The sequence below is a fragment of the Myotis daubentonii genome, chromosome 1 (assembly GCF_963259705.1).
Source record: "Myotis daubentonii chromosome 1, mMyoDau2.1, whole genome shotgun sequence".
Classification (NCBI taxonomy): domain Eukaryota; kingdom Metazoa; phylum Chordata; class Mammalia; order Chiroptera; family Vespertilionidae; genus Myotis; species Myotis daubentonii.
This window is the reverse complement of record NC_081840.1, coordinates 169,558,783-169,574,968: the sequence shown is the minus strand read 5'-3', so window position 1 is coordinate 169,574,968 and position 16,186 is coordinate 169,558,783. Positions and strand designations below refer to the sequence as shown.

Here is a 16,186-nt window from a genome sequence, read left to right as displayed (position 1 = left end):
TTCCTCTCTAAAATCAACAAAAATATATTTAAAAGAAAAGATGTTCACTGTACCAACAAAACAGCAAATTAATGGAAACTTAAATGTCCATTAAATAGACCAATAATTAATAAGGTTAAAATATATTATAGTCATCTTTTTCATGGATAAACTGTATGTACTAACCTAGAGAACAGCCCATGTTAAATCATTAAATTATTGCTTTCAATTGGAAACCAATATTATTGGCATTATGTATGTGTCTATTATCTACCAGTGTGTATAACTTGGGGGGGAAATTGAAGAAGATACAAATCATGTATAGAGTGGTTGATGGAGTATAGCTTTGCTTTCATCCCTTACTGTAAATACTTTGTATTTATTAAACAGAACACGCATTGGTGGCTCTTATTCATTGTACTTATGATCACACACTTAATGGCAAAGTTGAGCAATAAATCCCAGCCGCCTGGCTCCAAAAGCCCTGCCTTTAACCGCTTGCTAAACTGCCTTATCTGGAGCACTATATACAATACAAACTAATCACCTTAGAATTTATTTTATTTAGTTCTTAACCTACCATAGCCAGCATGACTATATAGTCCTGATTCCATCCTTGAGTCCAGAGTGCCTTTTGTTTCACAAAGTCTTGACCCATAACATTTCAGTTCCTATTTATTCTCCCAGAGATCTAGTTACAAGAACGAAAGAACAAAGAACTAATTACAGAGGTGTAAGAGAAATCACTGTTAATTGTGGTCCCCTTAAAATTACAACAACTTCGTTTGGGCATGTAATTAAGCCAATTACCTTGAAAATACTACCGAAATTTTCAGTGAGCAACCACCCCTCTGGCCCCTTTGCCTGGCTTCTCTGACACTGTTTGGAACTTGTTTTGAAGCACAATAGCCTCTTTGTTGCAAAGACACCGGTAAAAAATGCTCAGGCTCATAGGTGACAGGATCCCTTCATAATTAATCCCAGAATGACCCCACCCCACCCTCCAGAAGCTCTTAGGCTGTAAAGGTTCTCACGTATATGCCTGTTACAACCAAGTCCTTTTAGCCCTATTCTTGTCTCGCTCTTCCTACCTCCTCTGCAATTTCTTCTTCCTTAAGGCGTTTTATTTAAGTAAAGACTCTTAAGTTACATAAAGGAGGCAAAGAACATTTTCTTGCCTATACAACTAAAGGAATCCTCTTGAAATGGGTTGAGATAGGATTAATAAAAAAAAAATTTAAAACAGAAACCTTCCTGCCAAAAAAAGCAAAATAATTTTTGTTAATAGTGCCCAGAATTAATTAGATGGGCAATTACATTACTAATTTTTTCCCTTATCTCCAGCAGCTTTGAGAAGACTGATTTACCAGGCATATTTTCTGGCTGAGATTTCTTTTATGGAAAATTCTCCTTTACCTAGGCAAAGCACATGACAGCGATTTGAAACACATGTAATATTTAAGGGGTTCCAATTTTTTCTAAGCATATTTTAAAATTACCCTGGTCCTCTTCATTCCTTTTTACAATATATTAGTCCAGAAGCTTGGGAACCATGCATGCTTACCAACTTAAATCTAAAACCGTTTTTGTTCTTGGAGCTCTGCATAAAACTCTACCATCCATATGATGAGTTATTTAAGACTGATGTTGGTCTTAACGTGTGATTTTGGCGAATTTACTCTGTAGCAATATATAAGTCTCATGCATATCTGTATACAGATAAAAATGGTGGCTATCTTTAAAATCTTCTCCCCAAAATATATGGAGTTAACACACACAGTAATACCATGATGCTCAATAATTCGTACACAATGCTTTCATCTACTAAGTTTTTGAGGTTTTCCCTCCCCCCAGAGTGAAATGAATGAACCAACTTTTTCTAATTTTCATATAACATAATTGAGAAACTGCCTGCCATGGCAGCCACTTCCCAGGACTGCAATGAGATGATAATTTGACTTCCAAAAAGCACCCTATCAACCAGCTTATTCCAGGACATGGTCAGCCATGAAAAACCCTTCACTCTTAACATCTAATAAGTAATCCTCCTCTTTTAAAATGACTCCAAACTGCTTACCCTCTTATGGCCAAATGTACCTGACAACTAATTAGAATCACATATGAGCATCTATTCCAATACTGCCAGCAGTATGGGGGAGCAGCAAGTCATCCACAAAAATCTGCTCTGCAGCCCCCCATGATCCAGCTGCTTACATAGGGTAAAACAAAGATTACATGGGGCAATGTGGATTATAGGTATGGGGAAGTAGGGATTACAGGCATGGGGAAGTAGGAGGCTGGGGTGGGACTCCATTGTCTGAGCAACAAGGTTGTTAATCTTTCCATGAAAATGGACCACATTCCAAGGTTGACTCCCAGGTCCCAGGTTGACTCCCAGGTCCTGGGGGCTTACAACTCCCAGCCAGGTCAGCATGTCCTTTCTTTAACCAACACATGGCAAGCATGGTTAACAGAGCATGATTACTGTTTTCCATAACCATAGCTAGTCCCTAATAGTCTAGTTTTGCCCCTAACATTTCCCCACTGCTGTTTCTATCCTCTCACATCTATGAGATTAGTTTTAGACGAAAAGGCCTTATCCGGCTGGACTGCATCTGCTTCTGCCTGGAAAGCAGTTCCCAGGGAAGGAGTACACCTAATGCAGGATCATGGACATATGTTCTATCAACTGAGTATGGTCAGAAAGATTAAAACAGCACATTCCTGCCTGACCAGTTTGGCTCAGTGGATAGAGCTCGGCCTGCAGACTGAAGGGTCCTGGGTTTGATTCCAGTCAAGGGCATGTACCTGGGTTGAGGGCACATGCCCAGTGGGGGGTGTGCAGGAGGCAGCTGATCGATGTTTCTAACTCTCTATCCCTCTCCCTTCCTCTGTAAAAAAATCAATAAAACAGATTTTTTTAAAAAACACACACAAAAAAACAGCACATTCCTTTAAATTCCTCACAACCGTGGATATGCTGCAACAGCAAATAATCTATTGCTGTCCGATTTTCTAGAACTGTCTCCCTGACCTGGCTCAGCTCTTGATTTATCCCGTGGATAGCCCTGGAGGTGGCATTCTGGGCTTTTACCATGCTACAAGCCAGCCAGGTCACTTCTACATTAAGGGAGTCTACCATTACCAGCGTAACAAAAATGGTCAAAGCAATGCATGCAGCAGGGCTCCACAGGAGCAGATCCTCATTGCAGTCTGGTGCCACGGCCTTGAGAAAGTCTCTTTGGGTTCAGACCCTGTGATGTTTCTGAGGCACATTCTCATCCAAGAACTTCCTATTATCACGGAAAGATAAACAACCTTGTTGGGGAAACAGTGGAGTCCCCAGAAACCCACCCTGCCCTTCGCAAACCCACAACCCTGTCATCTGTAACCATTATACCCATACTTTTTCCTTTTGCCCACTTCGCCATGTAAGCTTTGACCTTCTACCCAAATAAACTGCTGGCTTATGGGGAGTAGGCAGAGCAGATTTTCATGGATGACCTGCTGCTCCTATATTGCCTGTATCATTGGAATAAAGGCTTGTATATGCTTTGGCCCTATCTCTGCTTAATTGACTCAAGTAGTGACAGACAGTCCAGACCCATTGGTTGTCCAGTTTCCTTTTCACAACTTACATTTAATCTTTAATCCATTTTGAGTTAAATTTTGTGTGTGGTGTAAGTTGGTGGTCTAGTTCAATTTTTTTGCATGTATTTGTCCAATTTTCCCAACACCATTTATTTGAAGAGACGATCTTTACCCCATCGTATGTTCTTGCTTCCTTTGTCAAATATTAATTGACCATAAAGGTGTGGGTTTATTTCTGTGCTCTCTATTCTGTTCCATTGATGTATATGCCTGTTCTTATGCCAATACCATGCTGTTTTGATTACTATGGCCTTGTAGTATTGAAACTTTGTACTTTTTTCTCAAGCTTGCTGAGACTATTCAGTGTCTTTTGTGGTTCTATGTAAGTTTTTAGAATATTTGTTCTAGATCTCTGAGATATGCCATTGGTCAAATCATCTTTCCAATAACCCTTATGACAATTGTTTCTTCAGAAAAGTATACATTTATTTATTTCTCATCTTTAGGACTATTTTAAAAAGTGTTTTCAGACAATTTAATGATGAGCATGTCAAAGTTGTACTACAAATTTTGAACAAGGAAAAAGTCAATTCAAAGATGGTCTCTTGGTAAAAATATATATATATATATATATATATGTAATTGTTTGCCTAAGTACTCCAGCAATAGAAGTTTGGTATAAAGTCACTAGACTGTACTCTGGCAGTCAGCTTGGTAGATTGGTGACTAGAAGTTGAATATATTGTGGTACCAATGTTCCAAGCTGCCTCCCCACAGTGATCTCTGTCTCCTAGTTCTCAACCCATGTATGGTCCTCTCCCACATGGCACTAGGATTAGCCTGTGTGGCCAATGGAATACAGCAGAAGGAGTGGCATGTCAGGAATGACATAAGGTTATAAAACGTCCATCACTCTCTTTTTGGATCACTTGATCAGGGGACGGTCCTGTCATTGCCAGGTCACTAGTGAGCGCCTGAAGTCCGCAAATAACAATCTGAATGAGTTTGGGAGTGGATCCTCCAGTGTTGCTTGACTGCAGCCTCAACTAAAAACTTGATTGGTATCTTATGAGAGACCCTGAGCCAGAATCACCCAGCTAAGTCATTCCCCGATTCCTGATCCTCAGAAATGATGTGAATTAATAAATATTTGTTATTTTAAACTGCTATGCTTGGAGAATAATTTTTAATGTGCCAATAGAAACTGATACATGAATATTAAATTATTGATGTTTTTCTACAAAAGCTTCTGGAACTCATGAAAGTATAATTTTACCAACTAAAATAAATAGAAGAGGATGAAGATTGGGAGGTTATTAGAATATAACAACATTTAGGACTGTTGTGCATTTTTCGTTGCTGGAATTTAGATGCTTTTTTTATAAATCTTTATTGTTCAGATTATTACAGATGTTCCTCTTCCCCCCCCCCCATAGCTCCCCTCCACCCAGTTCCCACCCCACCCCCTGCCCTTACCCCCCCCCCAACTGTCCTCATCCATAGGTGTACGAGAATTGTCAGTCCACTCCCTTTCTATGCCCCTGCTTCTATTATATTCACCAGTTTATTCTGTTTATCTGATTTTTTTATTGACTTAATTTTTAGATTCACTTGTTGATAGATATGTATTTATTGTCACTTTGTTGTTCATAATTTTTATCTTTACCTTTTCTTCTTCTTCCTCTTCTTAAAGAATACCTTTCAGCATTTCATATAATCCTGGTTTGGTGGTGATGAACTCCTTTAGCTTTTTCTTGTCTGTGAAGCTCTTTATCTGACCTTCAATTCTAAATGGTAGCTTTGATGGGTAGAGTAATCTTGGTTGTAGGTTCTTGCTATTCATCACTTTGAATATTTCTTGCCACTCCCTTCTGGCCTGCATAGTTTCTGTTGAGAAATCAGTTGACAGTCATATGGGTACTCCCTTGTAGGTAACTGACTGTCTTTCTCTTGCTGCTTTTAAGATTCTCTCTTTGTCTTTTGCTCTTGGCATTTTAATTATGATGTGTCTTGGTGTGGTCCTCTTTGGATTCCTTTTGTTTGGGGTTCTCTGCGCTTCCTGGACTTGTAAGTCTATTTCTTTCACCAGGTAAGGGTTTTCTGTAATTATTTCTTCTAAAAGGTTTTCAATATCTTGCTCTGTCTCTTCTTCTGGCACCCCTGTAATTCAGATGTTGGTATGTTTGAAATTGTCCCAGAAGCTCCTTACACTATCTTCATATTTTGGATTCTTTTTTCTTTTTGCTTTTCAGGATGAGTGTTTTTTGCTTCCTCGTATTTCAAATATTTGATTTGATTCTTGGTACCCTCTAGTCTGCTGTTGAATTTCTGTATATTATTCTTTATTTCAGACAGTGTATGCATAATTTCTGACTTGTCCTTTTCCTTTTTTTTTTTTTTTTTTTTTTGGCATTCTCACTAAGATCCTTGAAGGTCTCACTATGTTCCTCAGAGGTTTGTAGAAGATTTTTGAGTAACCTTATAACTGTGGTTTTGATCTCTATATCCCATAGATTGCTTTCCTCCATTTCTTTCATTCATGACATGTTTCTTTGTCTCTGCATTTTGGCTGCTTCCCTATGTTGATAGAGTGGCTTTGTGTGGTAGGTGTCCTATTGGGCCCAGTGGCTCAGCCTCCCCAGTCACCTGAGGTGGAGACTTTTGGTGCACCCCTTTGTGGGCTGGGTGCATAGTCTTGTTGTAGTTAAGCCTTGATTGCTGCTGGTATCAGTGGGAGGAATTGACCTCCAGGCCAATTGGCTGTGGGGACCAGCTGCAACTACAGTGGGAGAGCTGTTGTGCTGGAGACACCCTTATGGGGCAGGACTTGCTTCAGTGGGGCTTTGGTTCTCACTGAGTCTGCTTCTTGAGTGTGTCACTTATGGATGTGAAGAGTTGTACTCTGGTATGGTCTCACTCTGACCACTGGGTACACTGGCTCTTAGATCTCCAAGGAGGTGCATAATCAACCATTGCCTGAGGCCACCCAGCAGGAGCTACAGAGAGATCTGCAGATTCCTCCTCTTTGTTTTGGGTTTAGAAGTGCCCAGAGGAGGCCCCATGGTTCTGGATGATAGCCATTTTGTCTTTTAGTTGTAGTTTTGGTGTGGTTGTGGGAGGAGAACTATGCTGCCATCTTAGTTCTCCTCTGGAATTTAGATACTTGTGCAGGGAAAGGAATAGTAAGACTGCTACAGAAACAGCATGCATTATATATACACTTTATTGAGTCATCTACTATAGGTGGTTAAACTGATTTAAACATTTAAGGACTTCTCTTTTTTCTTCCTTCTTTCATTTCATTTAAAAATTAATATTCATGTAGAAACTCATCTAGGACTGACAGTCTGAATTCTAGTTTGCAATGTATAGCAATGAAGAAAACCTACTTTTAATAATACTTAACAGTCTTTGGAGACAGGCCTAACACATGTGCTGCAAATGTTTGTTTCCAAGACAATAATGATAATGTGTCAATTTCAAACACAAATCTGTTAGAATGGAGCTGTGTGCCAGTATTTATTGGAAAACTTGAAACAATCATGAATCAAGCATAATGATCTCCAGGTCCATTCATGTTGTTGCAAATGGTAAGAGTTCCTTCTTTTGGATTAAAAATGGCAGCAGAGTAGGAGGATGCTGCAAGGACATGCTTCCAGGAACAAGCTGGAATTACAACTGAAATATGGAAAGGCTCCCTGAATAATTAATGGAAAACTCAAAGGATAGAGCCCTGATACCCAAGGACTGAAGGTAGAGTCTGCATAGAGACTGGTAGAAGGGGCAAAGGCACGAAAGGGCTGGCTGGCCATCCACAGATGGCAAGTGAAGTCCTGGAGAGATATCTCAGCTATGGGGGGAAGCCACTGAGAACTCTAGGATCTAATCCCGAAGCTGGGCTCCCCAGCAGAGAGCACCAACTGCGGAGGGTACCCACATAACATTTAGCTGTGAAAAGCAGTGGGGTGCTGTCAGACAGGGAGTGGCAGTTGAGCCACTGGGCCCTATAGGACACCTAGCAGAGAAAGCCACTCTACCAACACAGGGAAGCATAAAAAATGCAGAGACAAAGAAACAGGTCACAAATAACAGAAATGGAGGAAAGCAAACGACTGGATATAGAGCTCAAAACCACGGTTATAAGGTTTTTCAAGAATTTTTTGGAAACCGCTGATAAATTTAGTGAGACCCTGGAGGATATGAAAAAGGACCAACTAGAAATTAAGCATACACTGACTGAAATAAAAAATAATATACAGAGATCCAACAGCAGACAAGAGGATCTCAAGAATCAAGTCAAAGATTTGAAATACGAAGAAACAAAAAATACCCAACCGGAAAAGCAAAAAGCAAAAAGAATCCAAAAATATGAAGATAGTATAAGGAGCCTCTGGGACAACTTCAAGCATATCAACATCCGAATTATAGGGGTGCCAGAAGAAGAGAGAGGGCAAGATATTGAAAACCTATTAGAAGAAATAATTACAGAAAACTTCCCCTACCTGGTGAAAGAAATAGACTTACAAGTCCAGGAAGCACAGAGAACCCCAAACAAAAGGAATCCAAAGAGGACCACACCAAGACACATCATAATTAAAATGCCAAGAGCAAAAGACAAAGAGAGAATCTTAAAAGCAGCAAGAGAAAAACAGTCAGTTACCTACAAGGGAGTACCCATATGACTGTCAACTGATTTCTCAACAGAAACTATGCAGGCCAGAAGAGAGTGGCAAGAAATATTCAAAGTGATGAATAGCAAGAACCTACAACCAAGATTACTTTATCCAGCAAAGCTATCATTCAGAATTGAAAGTCAGATAAAGAGCTTCACAGACAAGAAAAAGCTAAAGGAGTTCATGACCATCAAACAAGCATTATATGAAATGCTGAAAGGTATTCTTTAAGAAGAGGAAGAAGAAGAAAAAGGTAAAGATAAAAATTATGAACAGCAAATACATATCAACAAGTGAATCTAAAAATCAAGTGAATAAAAAATCTGATGAACAGAAAGAAAAAAAAAGAAAGAAAGTGAAGGGATGGGAAAAATTTTTCCATGCAAATGGAAAAAAAACACAAAGCTGGAGTAGCAATACTCATATCCGACAAAATAGACTTTGAAAGCATCATGCTAAGCGAAATAACCCAGTCAGAGAAAGATAAGTACCGCGCGCTAACCGATTGCGCCACTGGAGCTCCCAGTCAGAGAAAGATAAATATCATATGATCTCACTCACTTGTAGAATATAATGAACAACATAAACTGATGAACAAAAATAAAGCCAGACAGAAAAAAATATTCTAGAATATAATAGAAGTAATCCTGTTATTTGCAGATTTTTAATATTTCCTACAACTTTTGTGATATCATACTATGTTAGTACAGTTTTGGTAATATTATTATACTTAAAATCTTTTTATTCTTAAAATATTAATGTTTATTGCATGTAATATTACTATACATAAGATCATTTTTCTTGAATAATTGATGTTTATTGCATGTAACATTATCATATTTAAAATCATTTTTCTTGTGATATTAAAATTTATTGCATGTAACATTATTATATTTAAAATTATTTTTTCTTGAAATAAAAAGAACTGGAAAAGAAACAATCATGAATCAGTTACCACAAAGATAAGATTTAAAGGAAATTGGCCTGCCCAGCCAGTGTTGCTCAGTGGTTGAGCATCAATCTATGAACCAGAAGATTATGGCTTAATTCCTGGTCAGCACATGCCCAGGTTGCGGGCTCGATCCCATGTGGGGTGTGCAGGAGACAGCCGATCCAAGATTCTCTCTCATCATTGATGTGTCTAGCTCTATCTCCCTCTTCCTTCCTCTCTAAAATCAATAAACGTGTATTTTTTTAAAAAAAAGGAAATTGGCCTGACAGAAAAATATTATCTGATACTATTACATATTTTTAAATAAACTAAAATTTTTATTTTGAGTTTGCTTTTTTAAAACAAATAAGTGTATTTTAAAAATCAATTTAATATTCCCCACATCATTAAAGTCTGTTTTATAGAAATCACAACATAAAAACAAAAAAAACCTTAAACAACACAGAAGTACAATAACTTTTTGAAACTTAGAAGAACCCCAAGGAATTTGCAAGAGCAAAATCACAAAATCCTGAAATGGAACACAAATATTTTTCAAGCACTAGGAATCAGTGAACCAAATGTTTTCATTTACATATAAGAAATAAAGGAATAATAATGGTAGTATTTCATTGAAGGCTCATATATGTCAAGCATATGTACTCACATAAGCATCCATCCCTACTCTTGATCTCCTCAATCTTGGTTTACACCTTTCTTTAAAAAAAAATCACTTTTTTTAAAATTGATTTGAGAGAGAGAAACATCGATTTATTGTTCTACTATTTATGCATTTACTGATTGCTTCTTGTATGTGTCCTGACTGAAGATAGAACCTGCAACCTTGACCTATGGGTATCACACTCTAACCAACTGAGCTACCTGGCCAGGGTGAAAATATCACTTTCTAATATATCACATAACTTACATATTAATTATAGTATAATGTTAGGTTAAGTGATTTACCTGCTCTCATGCAGCTCAAGCTGGGATTAGAATCTATACCTATTTGAGCAAATTAATTTAGTCAACAAGTATTTGTGCACCTATCATGCATCACAACATAATTCATCTATAGGCCCAATTGCTCCTTATCTTACAAGGAGTATAAAATTTGGGGGGAGGGAGAATGATTCTAAAAACTTTTATTGCCTGAGAGCTTATTGAGAATACGAACACATACTAATGAACTATTTTATTTCAATACAACTTTTAGTCTATGGCTCTCTTTGCTAAGTATACTCAAATGTGTGTGCGGGGAAATATCCCTTGCATAATCAGTTCTTTTACCTAAAAGTGTTGTCACGTTCATAGTTAACTTTATGATTAGGAACTGGAATTCAGGCACAGTAAAGACACGTTTGGTTTGTGACTCATGCTATACAGATTGTGGGTGGCTTGGTGCCTCTGGCAGTTCAGACCTGTAATGACAAACAGTTGCTGGAATAATGATTTTTCCCCCTCACTTGTGAATGCCTTCATCAAATGAATAAGTACACTTAAATAGTCTGTTATGTAGGCTGAATATCGCAAAAATAGATTGGGGATTTTGCTGTTAACACACCTTTCCCAGAATTTTCATTAAGTGCTCACATTTAATGAATTACATTTTGATCCCCATTTTCCCCCTATAATTTAATCCCCAAAATCAATTCTATGGAAGGTGCTTGTATATCAAATTGTTAAAAGTACATTTATTTATTTCCTAATTATTTCTTCTTTAATTCAGCTAAACTTGGTGAGTTCAGTCTGAGCTTGAGTCATTCATTCCTTTGGTCCCAAAAGATTTATAGAGAATCTATCTCTAAGAGCACTTCAATAGGCTCTGTCACGCAGTTTAGAGTCTATGAGGGGTGACAGAGAATCACATAAGCAATGATAATCCAGTGCAGTAATGACACCTAAGGGGGAAACACTGCGTGATCTAAGAACACTGAGAATGGTTGAAGAAGGGCATGAAATGACACTCAGCTAAATGAAGTAGGTCAAGACATCAACAAATGCAAGGAACAGTTTTTCAGGGCAAGACAACAGTTTGTGTAAAGGCGAGTAAAGGAAAGGGAGAATGGTGCATGGGAGGAACAAAGTTCAATATGACTGGAGTGGGGGTGAGGAGGTCATGGCTATAGACAAGACCAGAGAGAAACCCAAAGGTCAAGGGCTAGGACACCTACAGACGTGTCAGCCAGGTTGAAAATTTTACACCTTATCCTAGGGCAGTGATGGCAAACCTATGACACACATGTCAGAGGTGACACGCGAACTCATTTTTTTGGTTGATTTTTCTTTGTTAAATGGCATTTAAATATATAAAATAAATATCAAAAATATAAGTTGTTTTACTATGGTTGTAAATATCAAAAATATAAGTTGTTTTACTATGGTTGTAAATATCAAAAAATTTCTATATGTGACATGGCACCGGAGTTAAGTTAGGGCTTTTCAAAATGCTGACACGCCGAGCTCAAAAGGTTTGCCATCACTGTCCTAGGGCAATGAAGAGCCACACAAGTGTGCAAAGCTGATGTGGGATTTTTGGAGAATGAATTGGAGACTGGCATACAAGGCTATGGAGGTTAAAGCAAGAGGAGGAATTGAAGATGGGGTGGGAGTATTATCCAAACTGAGGAGAATAAGTGTGACACTGGAAATGGATTTGAAGAGTCAAATGATTTTGGTAGGAAGATATGGGAACATTTCAGAGAGAACATCTTGAATTCTTTAATTTAAGGCTAGTAATTTCCTTTACCAGATAGGAATTAAAAGACTATTGAGATTAAATGGTGATGGAAAAAAATAAAATAAAGACTGTTGGGATGTGTGGCAAACACTGTTGTCAACATGAAAACATTTGTAACCCTCCTCTCTTTGTCACTTTCTGCTACAGGGCCAGGGAAACCAGATTCTTATTTTCCTGGCTTCTCTTTGATCCAGGAGTAGATATGTGAATATTTTTGCGGCCCAGCCAATACAACAGTATGTAAGAAATGCTTTAATAAAAATTTCGTAAGTTATTTTTTACAATATCCTATTATACATAATTATGAATAATGAACTACAATGCTCGCTGACTGATTACTATAATCATGTTGCATTCATTTCCCTTATGCGCCTTACGCGCAGGCGCACCATTTCTCTCCACTAATACCAGGAGTGAATATTTTAGCAGCCGATTGCCACGTCATTACTCTTGGACTGACTTGTTTGGTGTGTGCAACAGGAAATATTTTGCTTTCGGAGAACAAGAAAAACAGGTTTATTTGAGTTATGCTTATTAATTTGTTCAGTTATTCAGTATCTGGTAAGTTAATGTTCAAGAAAAAATATTAATTTTTATTAAAATGTTCTATTATTTTATGTTAATGATTACTCATTGATTTCAGCCCTTTGTATTCAGCATGTCTCCATTGAAATAAACCTAAATTTCTATAAAAATTGAAGCTTTTGGACTGGCCAGCATGGCTCAGTGGTTGAGCGATGACCTATGAACCATGAGGTTGGGGTTCGATTCATGTCAGGGCACATGCCCAGGTTGTGGGCTCGATCCCCACTGGGAAGCATGCAGAAAGCAGCCAATCAATGATTCTCTCATCATTGATGTTTCTGTCTCTCTTTCCCTTCCTCTCTGAAATCAATAAAAATATTTTTTAAAAAAATTGAAGCTTTTTTTTTTTGTGGCCCACATAAACTTAAACCTTGTTTATTTGGCCCATGTTAGACTTTAAGTTTTACATGCTTGATTTACAAGATTGATTACAATGATCCAATTTTGAGTTAAATATATTGTGAAACATGACAGTTGCAAAATGGCAGATATATTAAGATAATGTCAACATAAGAATCTTACCTAATAAATAGGGAATACGCAAATTGACCATCACGCCATAACAGTCAAGATGGCTGCGCCCACAGCAGAGGCCGAGTTCCCGTAACGAGCAATCAGCAGGGACCTGAAGCTGCACCCCCTGCCTGGTGGGGCTTGACAGGGGACCTGAGGCCACATCTCCTGCCCGGCGGGGTTTGACAGGGAACCTTAAGGCATGCCCCCACACCGACCCTGGATGGGAGACCTCAGGCCGCTCCCCCGGCCCCAGCGCTGGGCCAGGGGGCCTGAGGCCATGCCCCCCCCACCTGGCAGGGCTTAACAGGGACCTCAAGGCATATCACCTGCCCCAGCCTGGGCCAGGGGACCTCAGGCTGTGCCCCCCACCTAGCAGGGCTTGACAAGGGACCTCAGGCTGCACCCCCCGCCCGGCAGGGCTTGATGGAGGTGGCGCCAACAGGGTCTGGATCTAGCCCAATGGGGGTGGGGCCGGCCGGGTCTGGGTCTCATGTGATTTCAAAGCACATGTGGGTGGGTGGGGGCTTGACTTGGGTTCCCATGGTGCGCCCCAGACTCTGACAGGAGGAAGATTTTCATATACATTTTACTAATTTTCTTTCATCTCTGACACTTCTATTATAAAGGGCAAATGGCAATATTAAAATATTTCCTCTAATTAATTCCCTTTTAATGTGCACAAATTTCATGCACCAGGTCACTAGTTATGAGAATAAAAATGAGATGCCACAAATACAGATGTGGTAAAATTTGAACCTGGATGTGTGAGTTGACTAGTCAATGTATCAAGTACCATCCTGACATTGTGCGTATAGACAACAACAAAATGGTAACAACATGATGTCATGAGGAAGCTGAATAGCAACAAGAGTGGGAGAAAAATGTAAGGTCCGTGTGTTTGAACTCAAGCTTCTAGCTGAGAATACCATGACAATTATAAGACATGCGTAAGTAATGCATCCCTATGCTCACTACAGCATTATTTACAATGGCCAAGATTTGAAAATAGTCCAAGGGTCCATCAATAGATGAGTGGATAAAAAAGCTGTGGTACATTTACACAAAGGAATACTACTCAACCATAAAGAAGGAAATCTGAGTGGGTGTCTCTGCAGAGAGAGGGCAGCCGGACTCCCTGGCCCGGGGCCTCCCACGCCTGGGGCAAGGGGACCATGTCTGCTCCTGATCTGGTGCCTGCCACTCACTCTCAGGAAGAGCTGCCCATGCGGCTGCACCCAAATAGGAGGGCAAGCAGGCGGCGAAGGAGGAGCGGGCCGCCACCGCCACCAGCGTGGGGCGCCGGGGGAGCCGTTGCTGGAGCCCCAGGCAGCCGTGCAGGGAGGACTCCGGCGCTGCACCTGGCGCACAGGGCGCGGGGGTGCGGGTGGCGGGCTCCGAAGAAAAGCTGCCGCCGCTGCCTAAGGAGAACCCTTGGACCAAAAAGCCGCCTCAGCACCTGCCCCCACTGGAATCCCTGGAAGCAGAGCTCAGTTCCCCCAAAATTATAAAAGCAGGAAAACTCAAGACCAAGAACCCCAACAAGTGTCAAGAGTGTCATCAACCAAGGAAATAAGAAGCTACAAAATAAAAAAGAAAAAGGGAAATAACAGTGAGAGCAAAGAAACCCGGGAAACAAAACTAGATGGTCCTGTGAAAATGTCAGTGAGGGTAAAGCCCAGTCAAGTAACCAAGGAAGGAAAGCTGATAAGCAAGTGGGTACCACTCCACTTCGATGATGTAAGACCAGAGAGTCAAGAAAGACCGGGATCGCCCTAACCGGTTTGGCTCAGTGGATAGAACGTCGGCCTGCGGACTGAAGGGTCCCGGGTTCGATTTTGGTTGTGGGCACATCCCCAGTAGCAGGTGTGCAGGAGGCAGCTGATTGCTGTTTCTCTCTCATCGATGTTTCTAACTCTCTATCCCTCTCCCTTCCTCTCTGTAAAAAATCAATAAAATATATTAAAAACAAAAACAAAAACAAAAAAGACCAGGATCTGGGAACAGCTCAAGATGTCAATCTGAAAAAATAAATCATCACATAACAATAGGAGAAATGATACACAAAGTTGGAGACGTGATAGAGAAAACAGAGATGATGAAGATGAAGTTTCCAGTGTGCGAAGTGAAGGTGGTAATATCCGAGTTTCCCCAAGAGGCCGAGGAAGAGGTCGAGGACGGGAAGAGTACGAGGCAGATGAAATTCTCGATTGAACTTTGATTATTCATATACTTTATCAAGAACATGGTGAAAGGACTGACCAACCATTTCAAACAGAACTCAATACCAATGTGATGCATTACTGTGATGATGGTACAGGCATACAGGTATATCCTGTGGAAGAAGCATTGCTCAAAGAGTATATTAAGCGCCAACTTGAATATTACTTCAGTATAGAAAATTTGGAACGGGACTTCTTTCTTAGGAGCAAGATGGATGAACAAGGTTTCTTGCCTATTTCCCTGATTGCTGGTTTCCACCATGTTCAGGCTCTCACTACAAACCTTAATCTCATTTTAGAGGCACTGAAAGATAGCACAGAAGTGGAAATTGTGGACAAGAAAATGAGAAAAAAGACAGAACCAGGAAAATGGCCGATTCCGGGCCCTCCTCCAAATAGGGTGCCACAAACAGACTTCTCTCAACTGATTGACTGCCCAGAGCTTGTACCCGGCCAAGCCTTTTATTCACATGCAGTCAGGGTAATGATCTACTGATGCTCTCAAATGTCATTTGATGGGACTACGCAAAGGAATAGGTGACTCACTGAAATGTCATTATAAATATTGCAACAAATCGTACTGCAGAAATGAAAGCGACCAGAGTTACTTCTTTGCAAGAATGTCTACTCCCAACTCCTGTAGAGGACGTTGTGTCAACACCGCAGTGTAGCTAAACACCCAGGTGATGATGATGATGAGAGACAGACCAGAGGACTGCTGTTGTTTTTATAGGAGCTGCCCATTTGTATGCAAATAACCTGGGCTGCACGTGCTACTTTTTATTCACAGTGGAAAAGTTAATTTTCATTCTGGAAATATTACAAGATTTGGTCTTTTCCCTTTAGACTTATGTACTTGTGTCCAGATCAATAAAGTAGAAACAGAGAGGCTTGAGTGGCATTTCCCTGATTGTTAGGTCTTTTGCTATTTAATTTGCCCCTCTTTTATGGT

The 16,186-nt window shown here is 39.8% G+C and overlaps 1 pseudogene; it reads left to right on the top strand.

Annotated features, from left to right (window-relative positions):
* Positions 1-11,716: 11,716 nt before the first annotated feature.
* On the top strand, positions 11,717-15,857 carry LOC132238452 (la-related protein 1B-like; annotated as a pseudogene).
* The last annotated feature ends 329 nt before the right edge of the window (positions 15,858-16,186 follow it).